At 43.7% G+C, this 16,917-nt stretch overlaps 1 long non-coding RNA gene across 1 annotated transcript; it reads right to left on the reverse strand.

Moving 5' to 3' along the window:
• Positions 1-3,905: 3,905 nt before the first annotated feature.
• Positions 3,906-7,286, reverse strand: LOC133044450 (uncharacterized). Its single transcript, XR_009689938.1, has 3 exons — positions 6,883-7,286; positions 4,557-4,784; positions 3,906-4,127 (listed from the first exon to the last, which is right to left on the reverse strand). It is a non-coding gene; the product is annotated as an uncharacterized LOC133044450 (long non-coding RNA).
• Positions 7,287-16,917: the final 9,631 nt, after the last annotated feature.

The raw sequence follows: 16,917 nt of genomic DNA on the forward strand, positions 1-16,917 counted from the left end.
GAAGTCCGCAGAAAGGCTGACAGTGGCTGACAGTGGTGGAAAGACACAAGTGGCACCACAATACAGATACAAAGGGAAGCACACACGGTCATGGATACACACACACACACACAAAGTGCCCAGACACACAACAGTTACTCAGGCAGATGTACAGATGCACACAGTCTCACATCAGCACATGTACACCTTTACACTCACATATGCAAACACGCCACACACAAATACACATAGACACACAGACACACACTCACTCAAGCACATGCACAAGGAGACCCCTGACTCTGGGTCTGGGCTCCCCTGGTGGCTGGAGACAAGACCCCCAGCTCCAGGGTCTCAGCCTCCTCCCCACCCTCTGGAGGGCAGGTTTGATCGTGGGCCAATACCATCTAGACTGAGGGACCTTGAGTCTCCATTTTGCCTGGGGTCTTCTCCCAACAGAACCATTTCCTGAGGCAGGATTCACTGCCTGCCTGAGGGCTCACAGAAGGCTGACCCGTGTCCTGGACAATGACACAGCCATGCTTGGAGACCAGAGCAGCCTTCTCGCCAAGGAAATTCTCCCTTTGCTTTCCCACCAAGCATGTGTCATTCCTTGTTCATCACCAAATAAAACTGCCCTTTCTCTGTGTAAGATATTGTCATTCTTCACCATCGCTGGAGGGCTCACAGGTGGGAAAGAGTCCTGGCCTGAGTGACTAGAGCTATAGAACAGAGTTTGAACCTTACATTGAAGATCTTAATGGTCTTAGGGCAGAAGGACATTCAGATGAGCATGGATTTCAGAACAACTGCTCTGGGGTTCTTGGGATGTGCCACGGGGGTTGGATAAATGTAACTCTCCAGGCAAAAGTGATGACACACAAGACAACATTTCACAAGAAATGAAAATGACAGACTAGAGAGATGTTCAGGAAGTGGACCTAGAAGGGTGGAGGTGAGGGAGCAGGTGAGATTCCCGTCTGTGTCTCAGGTGGGGGATCCCAAAGGTAACCAGAAATATGGGGGGATGAGTTGATTCCAGCAGGAAGATCATGCCTTTAGCTGTGGCCATGCTGCATGAAATTGCCTGGGAGACCTCAAGGAAGCCATCCAGGAAGCTGATGGATACAAGTTGTCTAGCACTACTCTTTTGCCTATTTGCCTCCAGTCAATACTAGCCTCTTCTCTGCTTTTTCAACAAAAGGATGATAAAATGATGGGAAAGAAGTGTAGGAGAAAGGACAAACTAGACCAAAATGTTCATTGCTGAAAGGCTTGGGAAAGTGAAGCACAAAGAAGGGTCAGAGGAGTTGCATATGAAAAGATTATTGATGCCCTGAGTGAGAATCATATTTTAGAAGAAGAAACCTGATTTTAAGGAACTGAGAAGAGAATGGGATATAAGGAAGTTGAGACTGTGAATCCAGGTAAGGTTTATGAAAAACTGGAAGCAAGAAGGAAGAAGAAGGGCTACCTAGGCTGAAGAACATTGTCCTCTCAAACAAAAAATAAACATGCTCTCATTATTTGAGGTCCTTAGAGGACCAGCTCCACCTTTTCACTCCATAGAGGAGGCCTTGGGTTGTTGTATATGAATGACTTGTACAAGGTCACAGAATGACAAAAAGGCAACTCAAGGACTGAAACATCACAGATATTGGGAGACCCCACTAACTTTGTAAGAATTAGAAGATGCAGGCTGATGTTTCTCAACCCCTGCCAAACATCTGCCATCATGTCTGGACCCACCACTATCTCCACTCTCTGTTGCCACCAACCAATACGGCTCAGGGGAGGACAGTCCAATGGTTCAGAACTGCAAGAAGGTTTATTATAGGAAACCAATATACGTCTTCTGATGAGGATTTAAGAGGGGAAGCATTTTCCACACTCACAGAAGTATAAGATCTTTGAGCTCAGGATGGATAGTTAAATTCTGTAAGAAGCTCAATTGATTGTTATGACTATGAATGACTTGAAATACAGAAAGGACCTTCCAGATTGGAAACCATCAATCAGGGCCTGACTTGGAGAGAACCCAGGCATGTCTTTCCTGGTCAGGACTGAGAGTGTCCCAGGGCTGAAGCCCCAAGAATCAAGGTGGATAAAGATGAGCGCACGCACACACACACAAACACACACACACACCGGTGGGGAACCATCAGCACTGGTCAAGCTGCCCTCTGACCTGGCACTAAACTGTATTCCTGCCTGGACGCACATCCACTGCCCATCTCCGGTTACTATTTTCTTCTCACTGCTCCCTGGACTTCTTCTTATAGCTCATTAGTGGGTATTTTCCCTCCCCTAACAATTTCAATTCCTAGTTAACCAGTCTGACATTCCCCAGGATACAAGATAGTCTGCCAAATGACCTGGTTAACCAGAGCACATTTATGACTTTTAATAGTGACATTTCCACATTTTTAAAAGCTCTCCACAAAGATGTCAGTAGCAATGGCAATGGCAAGTTAAAGACTTCCAAAAATTCTCTCCTACCTAAAAGCAATTGGAAAACTGGCAAAAATTGTCAGAACCAACTTTTTCAGAATTCTTACAGCAATCTGGGTGGGGAGGAGGTGTTATATTCAATAAAGATTGCTGAATTTTTGTGACATTTTATCAAGCTTTGTGACATTTTATCTTACCATCTCCCACTTTTCAGTTCCATAATAGACTTGAAAACTAAAATCCCATTATCTTGGTGAAAACCAGTAGCCTGGCAACCAGTGGAGGTCAGCAGAGGGGATGGATCGAACAATTTCAAAGCCTCATTCCCAGAGAACTGTCGTTATTCAACCGGTCCATTAGTTCCCTGGTTGAGCCCATTCCCAAGGCTGTCTTGACATGACCTGACTTAGAGTTCAGCCAGTCAATGTGAACTGTCTTTTCCCTAAGGACATTTGTCAAAACGGTACACAGGCCTTAAGACTGGATCTCCAGGAGTCTTGTGGACTCTCAAGCTAGTTCACATTCAAGTTTTCAGGAACTTGTCATAATTACCTTTAAATGGTCCTACAAGTTACCGGCTCCAGCAGCCTCTGCTTCAGGTAAGCTGTTCTTGACTATAATTCTATGTATTCATCTGTCTCTCCAGATTTCGAGATGGCAGTTTGTCCTATGACCTCTGCCTGCCAATATAGGAGACATGAGTTCAATCCCTGGTCCAGGAAGAGTCTACATGCCACAGAACAACTAGTCCCACGCACCACAACTATTGAGCCTGTGCTCTAGAGCCCAAGAGCCCAACTACTGAGCCTGTGCACCTCAACTACTGAAGCCCACATGCCCTAGAGCCATGCTCTGCAACAAAGAGAAGCCACCACTGTGAGAAGCCCACCCACCCCAACTAGAGAGTAGACCCCATCTGCCACAACTAGAGGAAGGCCCTCGCAGCCCCAAAGACCCAACACAGCCAAAAATAAATGAATGAATATTCTTTTAAAAGATGCAAGGGTGCAGGGAGGGTTCCTACTCCTCTTAGGGACACAGTTGAGAGCCCGGGCAGTTGATAAGGCAGGGGAGCAAGAGCCAGAGACGGAATGCTGGTTGCATGTGACCCTGAATGTCACATGCATGGTCATGCATGGTCACATGGTCACCCCTACTTGCATGTGACCCTGAATGCAAAGTAGCCAAGACCAGTCACAATCCCACAGCCCTCTTGAGCTTTAGCTGCAATGCAGCGGAGCAGAACTCACTGCATGCATCCTCCTCTTTGGGAATCGGTCTTCTAAGCTATGAAATAGGAGACTTTCAGCATTTGAGTCCTGGTTTCAGAAGAAAACTCTCTCCCCAGGAAAGGTGCTGTTTTATTTATGCTACAGCTGAATACCTGGCTCCCTTCGTTTCCCTTTGTATTAGTTATCTATTGCTGCGTAACAAATTATCCCAAAACCTTTTGGCTTAAAACCATATACATTTATTCTATCACAGTATCTGTGGGTCAGGAATATAGAAACAGTTAGGTGGTTCTGGCTCAGAGTCTCCCATGAAGTTTCAATTAAAATGTTTTCCAAGATTGCATCTTCCAAAGGCTTAACCAGGGCTGGAGAATCTACCCTCAGTACTTTGCCTCTCCGATCTCTCCATTGGTCTGCTTGAGTGTCCTCTCAACATGCCAGCTGGCTTCCCCCAGAGCAAGTGGTCTAAGAAAAAGAAAGAGGGAAACTCCAGAATCTTTTATGACCTCATTCTTAAAGTCATGCATCATCACTATCTGCTATCTTCTCTTCATTAGAAGTACATCACTAAATCCATTCCACCCCGAAAGGGAGAATTAACCCCCTCTTTTGAAGGGCACATCAAAGAATTTGTGGACATGTTTTAAAACCACTCTCCCCCTCTCCATTCCAGATGTTTCCCTGGGCATTGCACTCAATAGCCAAAGGCTCAGAAGCATGTTTTCCTAAGCAAATGAGCCTTTTCTCCTTAGATAAAACCTTGAGCCTCCCAATAAGGTAGAAGTGGCTGCAATCCAGTTTGGATTTTGAGTTATTGTTATTTTGACTGTTTGTCTAAAAGCAGTTTTTCCTTCCCACCACATTCAAATCAGATAAAAGTAGAAATACACTGACAAAAGTGGAGATAAAGGGCACAGTTTCAACATTTCTGCCCTCTGTCATTGTCTCCTCCAGCGCTGATGGTATTTTCCCTCCGTTTGTGAGATAACTTCAGACAGAGCATGAAATCCCAACGGGGAAACATTTTTGTTCTCTGTTTCTTCTTTTTCCCTTCTTGTGACTGCAGCATGAAGGAAGTCTCACTTGGAAGCTAGTCTGTCTTTACTACTTTGGGTGAATTGGCTACAACCGAGAGAGAGAGAAAGTGAGATCCTCCAATTCTCAACACATTTTTCCATAAAATTTCACACTTTTCTTTTTCACTTATATCTACTTTGTGGTTACATTCTATTTCTGAAAGTTGATAACGCTGGGACTTTTAACTGAAAATTGTGAAGTTACCTATTACAATAGATTTTCTTTAAAAATAGAGAGACAGGTGAAAGGAGGAATACTGAGTAATAAGGTAATGGTGGCTGGTTTGGGGCAGAAATCCGGGAGGTAACATGTGAATGACTGGAATCTGGGGATCAGATCCTCAGATCCTCTAATGGGAGACCAGTCTCTTGATGCCTGGAAAGCCTGGCTTCTGGATAGCCAGAAGCCAAGTAGACCCCCAGGGCCCTAGCCAGCACGTTCATATTGCCCTGTGACCACTAGAGAGAGCTGTTGCATGGCAACCCAGCAGTCATCTTGAAAATGAACATTTATTTGGCAGCAATGGTGAGCCTGGCACCTTGCTAAACCCTTTAAAGGCAGGATCTTATTTAATCCTCACCCAGAGATGAGGACTCTATGACCTAAAGTCATCCAGACTGTGAGCAGCAGATTCCGGTTTCAGATTCCGGAAGTCAAACTCAAGAGCCCAAGCTCTTTGCCACTATCCTCCAGCCAAATCAGCACATTTTCATTTTTACTGGTTATTCTCCTATTGGGTACTGATTGCAAATGCACTCACTATCCCTCCACCTCCAGCATACCAAATTGTTTTATGCTATTAGATGCTTGACCCTAAAAGTGGGGTGCCTGATCTACCGATGAAAATACAGGATACCTAGTTGAGCTTGAATTTCAGATAAACAATGAATATTTTGTGTGTATGCCCCCAATATTGCATGAAACATACTTAAACTACGGATTATTCATTTGTGATCTGAAGTCCAAATTTAACTGGGCTTTCTGTATTTTTTCCTGGAAAACTTACCCTAGTGGCATTTGCATTTGTATCTCCTCCCCTGTACTCCATTCACCCAGAGAGGGGAATATTTACTGAGCATCTACTCTGTGCTTGTTTTGAGTTGAGCCCAGAGCAGCCGAGGGCTCTGCAGCAGCTTCAGGCTGCAGTCCAAGCAGCACTTTTTTGAGCCATGTGATGAGACAGAACCCATGGCACTAGAAGTGTCTGTGATAGATAAAGATGCCATGTGGAGTGTTTGACAAACCCCATGCCATCTTCAGCAGAGAACTATACAGCATTAGAAAAAACAGCTCCTCACTGGGTCATCAAGTGACCGTGAGGCCAGAGCTTCCCATCATGCACTAGGCACAGTTATGCAGCAAGTCGTAAGGTCAGGCAGGACCTATAGCCATCCAACATCAGGTAGAAGTAGTACATCTAGCTCGAGCTTAAGGTCCAGGGGGCAGAAGTAAGCTGCAAGAATAAGTTGAGCATGAGGCCAGACATCCATCTCCCATGTCACATATGTCACCTACTAGTGTTGTTGCCCTTCCACTTCTCTCTTGGTTCACACGTATGGCTACATGACCAGTTGATGGAGGAGAAAAAAAACCTGAGCATGGTCCTTTAAGAAGTTGGTGTAAACTGAAAACAGATGCTGTTTCACTATAGCTGTGCTCACTAAGGAGTGACCCTGAAAGATGAGAATGAGAAGGAATCCTGAAGTAGGCAAACTTCAGGTTGCACACGTGGTCATCCAATTGGGCAAAGAGAGAAATGGCCAGATAGTCACTGTTTTGTGGGCTGAGGAAAATGGTTTAATAATTTAACCATGGGCCTGGAAGAAATGAGATTTAGAGATTGGGAATGCCAAAGCAGCTTTAGTAACTGCCACCGAAGGTATGTATGACCTGCCACCAACAAGGACCAGCCTGATGTGGTACCATCCATTCAGGTGACCAACCAGCCTCTTGGACCAGCAGAAGGGCTGAGGATTAGGACAACTGAGAACAGACGGCATTTTGCGTGTCGGCTGAGGCCTCATGATCCACTGCAATACCATGGACTCCAGTTATTAACAGTTTGGAAACTTCCCATGAGTTATGACTGCATCAGTTTCATAGGGCAGCCATAACAAAATACTACAGAAATGTATTTTCTCACAGTTTGGAGGCTGGACATCCAAGATCAAGGTCCCAGCAGGGCTGGTTTCCTCTGAGGCTCTCTCCTTGGCTCGCAGGTGTCCTCCCTCCTGTTGCTTCTTCACATGGTGGCCCCTCCATGCAACCTCACCTCTGGTGTGATCTCCTCTTCTTATTAGGATAGCAGCCAGCTGGAATAGGGCCCATCCTAATGACTTCATTTTCACTTGATCACCTCGGTGAAGGCTCTGCCTCCAAATGTCATCACAGTTTGAAGCACTGGGAGGCTAGGGCTACAACATATGAATTTAGGGGGACACAGTTCAGTCCATATCACCTAGAATTCTGGAGTGGCTGAGCCTGCAGAGAGCAAGCTTAATATGAATAGCAAGTCGGCCCAAGCAGTGAAAGGAGTGGACTACAGATGCTGGCACTCTCCCCCCACCCCTCCTCAACTGGGCAGAGCCTCACAGCTCCCCCTTCTCTAGAGAACAGCTTTCAGCCAACAGGATGGGTCTCACCCCCTTGGGGGACAACCCACCACAGATGATGGATGAATACGAGGTTGGGGAAGGCCAGTCCCTGTGCCTGAGAGTGGAACAACTCTGTGCTGGGCTTTTCACTTCTTCTCACAGCAGATGGTCAGAGCTGTGGGAGGACTGGCTCAGGTACCATCTGGCACTGAAAAGGGTGTGAATTCATGTGTGTGAGATGCTCACTACTGGAGACCAGGGGGAAAGTTTGTGGTACGATACAGCCTGTGAAATGAAAGACTCAAACCATATGTGCTGGTGAGGGGAAAACCTCCAAGACACATTAATGATGGGTGAGGGAGGGAACCAGGTACAAAACACAGGGTAGGTTGATCCTTCTGTGATGGCTGCAAAAGGATAAGTCCTTTCTGGAAGGACAAACCAGGAAGTATCTACAATGAATAAAACTCCAAGGGAGTAGAGTGCTTGGAATGAGGAAATTGTGCACCTGGGCTTCACTCAACCTCCTTCTGTACTGGTGAAATTTTTATCTTATACAAGTATGACCTTCCCCCAACATTTTACTATAAACATATTTATACATACAGGAAATTGAAAATAATTACAGTAAACCCCCATATACCCACACCTAGATTCTATAATGAACAATCTTCCATGCTTGCCCTATCACATAAAGGTTTATCCATCCTTCCATCTTATTTTTTATGCATTTCAAAGTAAATTGCAGATAGCAGTTCACTATGTCTTTAAACACTCCAGGAGACATTTCATTGACTAGAGTTCAGTAGTTGTGCATGTTTTTTAACTTTAAGGTAAAGTGTATATCAAATGAAATGCACAAATCTTTGTGTATGTATGTATCATTTTTAAATTATTTTGTTAAACCTTTACCCTAGCATATACCTCTTTTTTCCTTTTTTTATAAAGCCATTTTAAATTTAATTTTATTTTATTTAGTGAGTTGATTTTAGTTTTTGTTTTTGTTTTTGGCCACACTGTGCAGCATGCAGGATCTTAGTTCCCCAACCAGGGACGGAACCCACACACCCTGCATTGGAAACATGGAGTCAACCATTGCATTATCAGGGAAGTCCCCTCTGTGTATAATTTTTATACCTGATTTTCTTAAAGACTTTTTTTTTTTAAAAGAGTGCAGGCACTGGCAACCACTGCTGCACTTTCAACCAGCATGTATTGAGACCCTACTCTGTGCCACATAGGGTGGCAACGTGCTGGGGGCGATTCAGTGGACAGGACCAAGTTGCAGTTCTCAAGAGCTCCTCGTCCAGTGACGGGGGAGGAGAGCAAACAATAAGCACATAAAAGAATAAGTAAATAAGATCATTGTATATTGAGTGAAAGAAGCCAGGTGCAGCCGGTACGTACAGCGTGTTCTGTTTATATGAAAACCAAGTACAGACAAAACCAATTTATGGTAGGAAAAAATGAGAACCCACTACCCCTACAGGGACAGAGGGTGTGAAATTGACTGGAAAGAGGCATAAGGGAACTTTCTAAGGGGATGGCGAAATTCTGTATTTTGATATGGGTTTGGGTTACACAGGTGTACATATTTGTCAAATCTCAGCAAATGAACTTTTAAGATCTATACTTCTCATTGTGTACTGAAAGTTTTTCCACTGCAGCCCACTGACTGGACAGCCTCCAGGATCACTTCAACGGTTCCAGAGAGTTCTCTAGCTAAAGACCAGTGTGCATCTATCAGGCAATGTCGACAGCCTTATCAAAAGTGATATTCCCAAGGTGCTTAATGTTTTTCTGCTCTTCTCTGTCCCTGCATGGTTCCTTGAGGGCTGTGATGTTTGAGCCTGTGTGTTCTGAACAGTCAGTTCCACTGTAAGCCTCAGACTCTTTAGGTCCCCAGTTGCCTTGGCAATGTCATCACCAAACCTTTTTGGAGAGAGATCCAGGGAGCCAATCTGGGAGGCCAGGGCAGACGTGGCCCTCACTTTCTCATGGGCACACAACTTTGATCTCACTGGGGTGAACTTGAACATCATGGAGGAGGCAGCCTATGTTAGATTCCAGGTGCCAGACAACCAGAGACAGGTACACCTTGGCCTCCTTCAAGCCGAGAGCCCAGCTGCAAGCAAGGTTGAATTCCAAGTCACCACACACGTGCTGAGGACTTGATGGGAAGGGTACTCACATCTGCAACTAAGTCTAAAATGCATCAAACAAATATGGATGGGCAGAATTTAGGCGGTAACATGTAGTGTTATCTGTAAAACTAACTGCTCTGTGTTTGAAACTTTCTTAAGAAAATACAGGTCTCTGGCTATGCTGCAGAGAGGAGATATGAGGGGGCCAGACCAGACTGACTGCAGTTGCCCCAGGGAAGAAATGATGAGGCCTGAGTTGAGGCCTGTCAGTGGCACGGAAAGGAAGGAGGCCAGAGACACCATTCAGGGGAGACTCCAGAGGCAACTGGGGAGGTGAGAAATGACTGAAAATGGGCCAGAAGTCAGGGCCCCGTGAAAGCCCAGAATGACCTCTCCCAGGAGCTGCAGATGCTGAAAGTGCAGAGATGACAGGCAGGAGGGTGTCCTGAATGACCCTTCCCAACACAAAGGGGAATGTTGAAAAGAGGCCCTGTAATGCCCCCCCTCCCAGGTGGGTCTCCTGGGTCATCCACTAATTCCCTCTTTCTCCTCTCCAGGAGGACCGGGTGACCGAGTAAACACAGGAGCCTCCATGGGGTGACTTCAAGGGAGGTGCCAAATGGGTCCCTGTGCTCTCCTTCCAGCCTCCAGGAAGTCGATATAAGCCCAGAGCAAGACATTCACAGGCCAGGGAGGTCCCAAGTTCAGAAAAGGTGCAAAGAGATTTGAGAACTCACTCGGTCTGGGTTTCAGAACCTCCGCTGGTGCCAGGGGATACAGCTGCCCACACGGTAAGAGATTTGTCCTCCAGGTCAATCACACTCAGATAGAGCTCCTCGCCTTTCTTGGTGCATGACAGAGAGCTTGGTGCAGGTTTTCCAGAAGCCGGGCTGCTTCCCACACCATCGCTGGGAGTGAGAAAGGGATTCCCCTTCTGCTCTTTCTCAGTCCTCCGCAGAATTTGGGTACGTCTTGAACACCTCTCCAACCACTGCCTGTTCTCCCCGCCAGGTGCCTTGAGCGGGCGACATTCCCAGCCACAGATCCACAACTCATGTTGTGGCTCACCGTGGCTTTAGAAAAAGTATGTCACCTCTCTGAAGAGGGATCATGCACAAAATGAGGATAAAATAGTGCCCAACTCCAGGCATTGGAGTGGGCTTAAATGGGTTAACTCAAACAAGGGTGCATAAGTGCTCACTAAGCTTAATTATAGACTTCATCTTAATAATAGCCATTATCTCATCACTATAATCCTGCTGTCACTTTTTTTTTTTCTGAGAAGGGATATTGTTCTTTTACTTTTGGTAGTGTTATACAATTTTCTCTTAGAAATGGAAAATCAAATGTATTTAAGTTTGAAACTGATTCCATTTACCAAAATGCATGCTGAGTAAATAGTAATTTCAGGGGCGGGCAGATATTGCAAAATGTAAATGCAGTTGTGGCAGGCAAGGGAAGGTGGTACACAGAACACAGGAAATGATGGCTGAAAGGTTGAGAGCACAAGTTTCAGAGTCAGATGAACCGGAGTTCAAATCCTGCCATCTTGCCCCCGAAGCTATGTGAAATTGAGCCAGTCTTCCCACGTTTGTGTACCTCCATTCCCTTATGTACATTGGGGAGAGCTTCCCTTGTGGCTCCATGGGAAAGACCCCACCTGCCAAGGCAGGAGACTAGGGTTTGATCCGTGGTTTGGCAAGATCCCCTGGAGAAGGAAATGGCAACCCACTCCAGTATTCTTACCTGGGAAACCCCATGAACAGAGGAGTCTGATGGGCTACGGTCCATGGGGTCACAAAGAGTCAGACACGATTTAGCTACTAAACAACAACAATGGGGGGAATAGCAATGAACTTGCAGGTGGAGGCTGTATCTGGCAGGTAGTGAGCCCTCAGAGATGGTAGGGCTGTTCCTAGACTATAAAAGTCAAACAAGGAGAGATTTATACAAGGAGTGTGTGTGTGGTGTGTGGATGGAGGGCATCCAGTTCCCAGTCTGGCTGAAACCATTAAAGCCTCGTGATGCTCTGATGGTACACTTCCAGCATCCCAAGTTTGCCTTTATTTTTGGTCTCTGTTCTCCAGAGACCCACAGAGTCCTGCTCAGTTTCAATTCAGGTAACTGGGTGACGACATCTCTGGCCACTTCTGCCAAAATGGGCATAGTCCTGCCTTGATTTCAAGAATAGGCACTGAATTGGACATATTTCTGAGTTCCAGGCCCTGGATCTGAGTCTCATAGGATTAAAATTTCAATCCCTTGGTCCTCTGTTTTGGTGTAACAAACTCAATTAGAAGTAGTTGGAGGAGAGGTGACAACTAGAACTCTATCTAAGTAGATTTTAACTTCCAATGTGGTATTAATATATACATAATTTCAGCCATTGGCCACTACACGTCTCCTTTTTCTACTAATATCTGATCTAAAGAAATTTAATTTTCTAAAAATTTAATAGTTATAAGAGGATACCTTGAAACCATAATTACAGCTACCAACTGCTGGCAGACATTGTTTTGAGCATGGCTGGTGGCATCCCAAGTCTGACACAGCTCAGAAAACTCAAGTTCTTCCCAACTCAAGGACTTGTCTAAAGTCGGGTCTATAATGCCACCTAGTATTACCTTGGATGTCTGAACCACAGCTACTCCATTTTTACTTTCAACTGCATTTCTCTCCTCAATGGCCAAAGCAGATGCCACCCACAATGAATGATTTTGGTGCTTTTCTATATATGAGAAAATACTAGAGTTTGGGCTCTTAAAAATCTTTTTCTGAAAGTGCCTAACTATCTAGAGGCCTGTTCTGCCAGTTTTTCCCAGAGCACAAATTGCTTCATCCCTGATCTCCACCCTGAACTCCTTTCAAGGTATGTTGAAGGTTAGTGGCCATTGACCTAATTCGTGCAGAGACTGACAGCAAGAGCCAGTTTTCAGTTCGCAGGCCCTTCAAGGTCATGAATACAACCATGGTTTGAGGGGCAGTTCATGACCATTTCATCCCATGATGCTAGGAATGTTCATTCCCAGGTCTGGCAAAAGTTTCAGTAATAGGCCACTCAATGTGCTAGTGGAGAAGGAAATGGCAACCCACTCCAGTATTCTTGCCTAGAGAATCCTGTGGACAGAGGAGCCTGGTGGGCTGCTGTCCATTGGGTCGCATAGAGTCCGACACGACTGAAGTGACTTAGCATGCATGCATGCACTGGAGAAGGAAATGGCAACCCACTCCAGTGTTCTTGCCTGGAGAATCCCAGGGACAGAGGAGCCTGGTGGGCTGCCGTCTATGGGGTCACACAGAGTTGAACACAACTGAAGCGACTTAGCAGCAGTAGCAGCAATGTGCTAGGTCTTATTAACAGTGGCCAAAAATCTGGACTAGGTCTTATTAACAGTAGCCAAAGGTCTCTGGACCATCTGTCTTACTAGTCTCTTACGTCCGGGAAAATATTCCCCCTGTTGCCTCTTCCCATATCTAGAGTTACACTATTACAATCATTGAGCTCATACGGGACTATGTCATCATTTTATCAGAGGTTTAGTCATACATTTGGTAATGAAAGAAACAATTTCATAAAACAGGCAATATAAAAAATAATATAGCAAGCAGTACTAGTAAGATCATAAGTAAGAATGTAAGTCAAGAATTTCCATTAGGTGCAACCCAGTATATCACAGGTCTCTGACTTAGTCTGTTCTGTACCAGTCCTTATCTTTAAGGGAAATTGTATATTGGAACTGTCCATAAGGCACTCAGCCCAGTTTTCTAGTTTACTAGACAGATTATCCTCAGTATGATTTAATTGTTCCCAATATAGAGAAGTCTTTAAACTTAAATTACCATACTGTACATAAACCCATCCCATAATTATGGGAGGTTTTATTCCTTTTATTCCAAGCTCAATTTTGCCTATTGCTCTGATTGAGCTTGAGTAATAGAGGAAAATTCATGTTTATGGCCAGGATCAGAGCAGGCATTATTAATTTGCCAGGTGAGGGAATTCTACCTAGTAATATAAATAGTGGCTTGAACAGGACTATAACTTTTTCTTTTAAAATATATTTCCTAAAAGCCAACCAATTAGGGCCTTGGAGTGGAGAAATCCACCAAGGTAACCCAGAAGTGCTGTAATTGGCCACAAACTTAAAATGGGATTGATTTTTAAACAAAGCATTGGATTGTGCCCATGGTAGAAAAACATTTGATTCATATGCAAAGCTCAAGAAGTCAAGAAAACATTATAAATAATGATATGAGTCAGGTCAAGGATCTTGAACTAGCTATCTATTTCTGATGTTGTCTTCTTCTTATGCTAGTAGGAGTGTAGTTTCTCCTCTGTTTGCGCATTGTTTTAAGGTGAGTCTTAGTAAATATAGACCTCCCTTAACAGAACTGGAATTTAATATCCACTGAAACATAATCTTTTTTATCTCTAAAATTAACCTCATTTTTACCAAAGTACCAGGCTTCCCTGGTGGCTCAGACAGTAAAGAATCTGCCTGCAATGCAGGAGACCAGGGTTCGATCCCTGGGTCAGGAAGACCCCCTGGAGAAGGAACTGGTAGCCCACTCAAGTATTCTTGCCCGGGAAATCCCATGGACAGAGGAGCCTGGCAGGCTACAGCTCATGGGGTCACAAAGAGTCAGACATGACTGAGCAACTAATAGTTTCAGTTTTCAATTTTTACCAAATAGAGCCAAGTTAAGACTAATCTGTTTGCAAAATAAGCCTGGTCTCAATAAACTTGGCCTGATGATTTATATAAACTATAATTGATGATATAGGCCTTTTTTGCTTTGCTGAAACTTTTATAGAGTCTCAGACTGAACTTTTACAAGACTTCTCAGGGTTAGAAAAGTCATGCCAAGAGCTTGTCACAGATACCACCTGACAGATCAAGGTGAATTTCTCCCTTTTCAAGGTCGCCAAAATACCTTGAGATTTCTGTACCTGTTAGTGAGTTAACCTTCCTAATTTATCCTATAAAACTACTGGGAACCTAAGAGTTTCCAATCTCTGTAGGGATCAGACAGAGGGAAAAGGTAAGTGTTTCAATTCTGTTTTCAAAGGTATAATTTACCAAGTGACTTTAAGTCATAATGAGTTTGAGGGGAAGGTTTTCCTTACACCTGGAAAACACAGATCGAACTAATAATTTTTCAGATGGAAACCATAAAAATTATAACTATATTCACCAGTTCACTCAGTCCTATGTAACTAGTCCTTTTTGTTAACAGTTTTATGAAGCCATCAGGTTTCCCACCAGGGCTTCCTAGATGGCGCTAGCAGTAAAGAACCCGTCTGCCAATGTAGGAGACATAAAAGACTCAGGTTCAATCCCTGGGTCAGGAAGATCACCTGGAGGAGGGCATGGCAACCCACTCCAGTATTCTTGCCTGGAGAATCCCACGGACAGAGGAGCCTGGCAGGCTGCAGTCCACAGGGTTGCAAAGAGTCAGACATGATAGAATCAACTTAGCATGCATGCACACAGGTTTCCCATTAGAATTCTTCAATTTCTTACCCAGTTCAGCTTTATGGTGGGCTTCCCTTGTGGTTCAGCTGGTAAAGAATCCACCTGCAATGCAGGAGACCCCAGTTCAATCCCTGGGTTGGGAATCCCCTGGAGAAGGGAAAGGCTACTCACCACAGTATTCTGGCCTGAAGAGTTCCACGGACTATAGTCCAGGGGTTGCAAAGAGTGGGACATGACTAAGCAACTTTCACTTTCTTTCTTTTTCTCAGCATTATGGTATGATAATCAGAAACTTGTATTTATCCAAAAGTTCTTTCTACAAATCTTCTTGAGGAGGAAGCATTTTTGCAAAAGGTTTAGAATGAAACTGTAAGTGTCTATGAATGACAAAAAGACATAAAACCCACAGTAAAAAAGAAAAAAAAGATTACAATGCAATTGACAAATAAACTTGGTTACTGCTGTAACATACAACACTTGCAGATAATAATTAGAATCATAACTGATAATACTTTACCAGGACATATCAGAATTTTAGAAACTCAATATAATTTCTAGAATATCTATATTAATAACACTTACCAAACAATAAAACTTAAGATTTACTACTCATCAGACAATACTTTCCATGTAATTTAACACACCACATGAACCTAATTTGTTTAATATCTCTCCTTGGGATGTTTCAGGAGCCCTTTGAAGAATCCCAAAGTTAGCTAGAGGTCAAAAGGACTTCATTAGAATTTTCTTTAGGAAGTTTTGTCAAGAAAATATAAAAATGAAACCCTTTAGATATTTTCCTTGACAAAACTCAGTCAGACAGGATCAAAAGTCACTGTGAAACAATAGTTATTCACTTAGCCAAAGAAACAATAAAAGATGTGAAAGACATACATACAGACCAGATGAGTTAAACGGTCACAAGACTGGAATTTCAAGTTACCAAAATCTAGAGAGACTATTTTTAGATAGGTATTCTTAAAACATAATTATTCCTATAGAGTTTACCTAAAATCTCTTATCTTATTTGCATTTAATTCACTTATAAAATTTCATCATACCAAATTATTTTTCTTGCTGACAAATTTGCAACAGATATAATAAAACCTTATTTAATTTTTATTAAACCTAGGTGCAATAACGGAGAAGGCAATGGCACCCCACTCCAGTACTCTTGCCTGGAAAATCCCATGGATGGAGGAGCCTGATGGGCTGCAGTCCATGGGGTCGCTAAGAGTCGGACACGACTGAGCAACTTCACTTTCACTTTCATGCATTGGAGGAGGAAATGGCAACCAACTCCAGTGTTCTTGCCTGGAGAATCCCAGGGACGGGGGAGCCTGGTGGGCTGCCGTCTATGGGGTCGCACAGAGTCGGACACAATTGAAGCGACTTAGCAGCAGCAGCAGCAGCAGACGCAATAAAGGTATCACACTTAATGCTGATGACTGTAAAAGCATGTCTATTTTCATAGATCAACAAGTTTATACATTAATTCCAGATATTAATTTAATACTAAATATTTCCCAGTTTACATGAATCTGAAACAAATTCTGGTCAGTTACCTTCTGTACTTTGCAGAACTTATATAAGCACTTAATTTCTTTAAGCCAATTAAATAGAGCTCACTGACAAATTAGCTTTGATAATACCATCCAAAAGTTAAGTCAAAGATAATGCACCCATAACATAAAGACAGACACAATGTGAGATCTCATAGCTTCATTTTCTAAATTTACTCAAGAATCAGAAATTATATTATAAAACTCACTAGTTTATAAGTAACAGTTGGAATACATAAACTGTTAAAAGCCTTCTTCCTTGTTATATTTTTTTTCCCTCAGTCTTAGGAATGAGAGATGGTCTAGATAAGATAAGTGTTCCTGAGAGCCCTGGTTTCAAGACCTCAGTCATGTCCGTCTCTGCAGCCCCATGGACTGTAGCCCACCAGGCTCCTCTGCCC

Source organism: Dama dama, chromosome 23 (assembly GCF_033118175.1).
Source record: "Dama dama isolate Ldn47 chromosome 23, ASM3311817v1, whole genome shotgun sequence".
Lineage (NCBI taxonomy): Eukaryota > Metazoa > Chordata > Mammalia > Artiodactyla > Cervidae > Dama > Dama dama.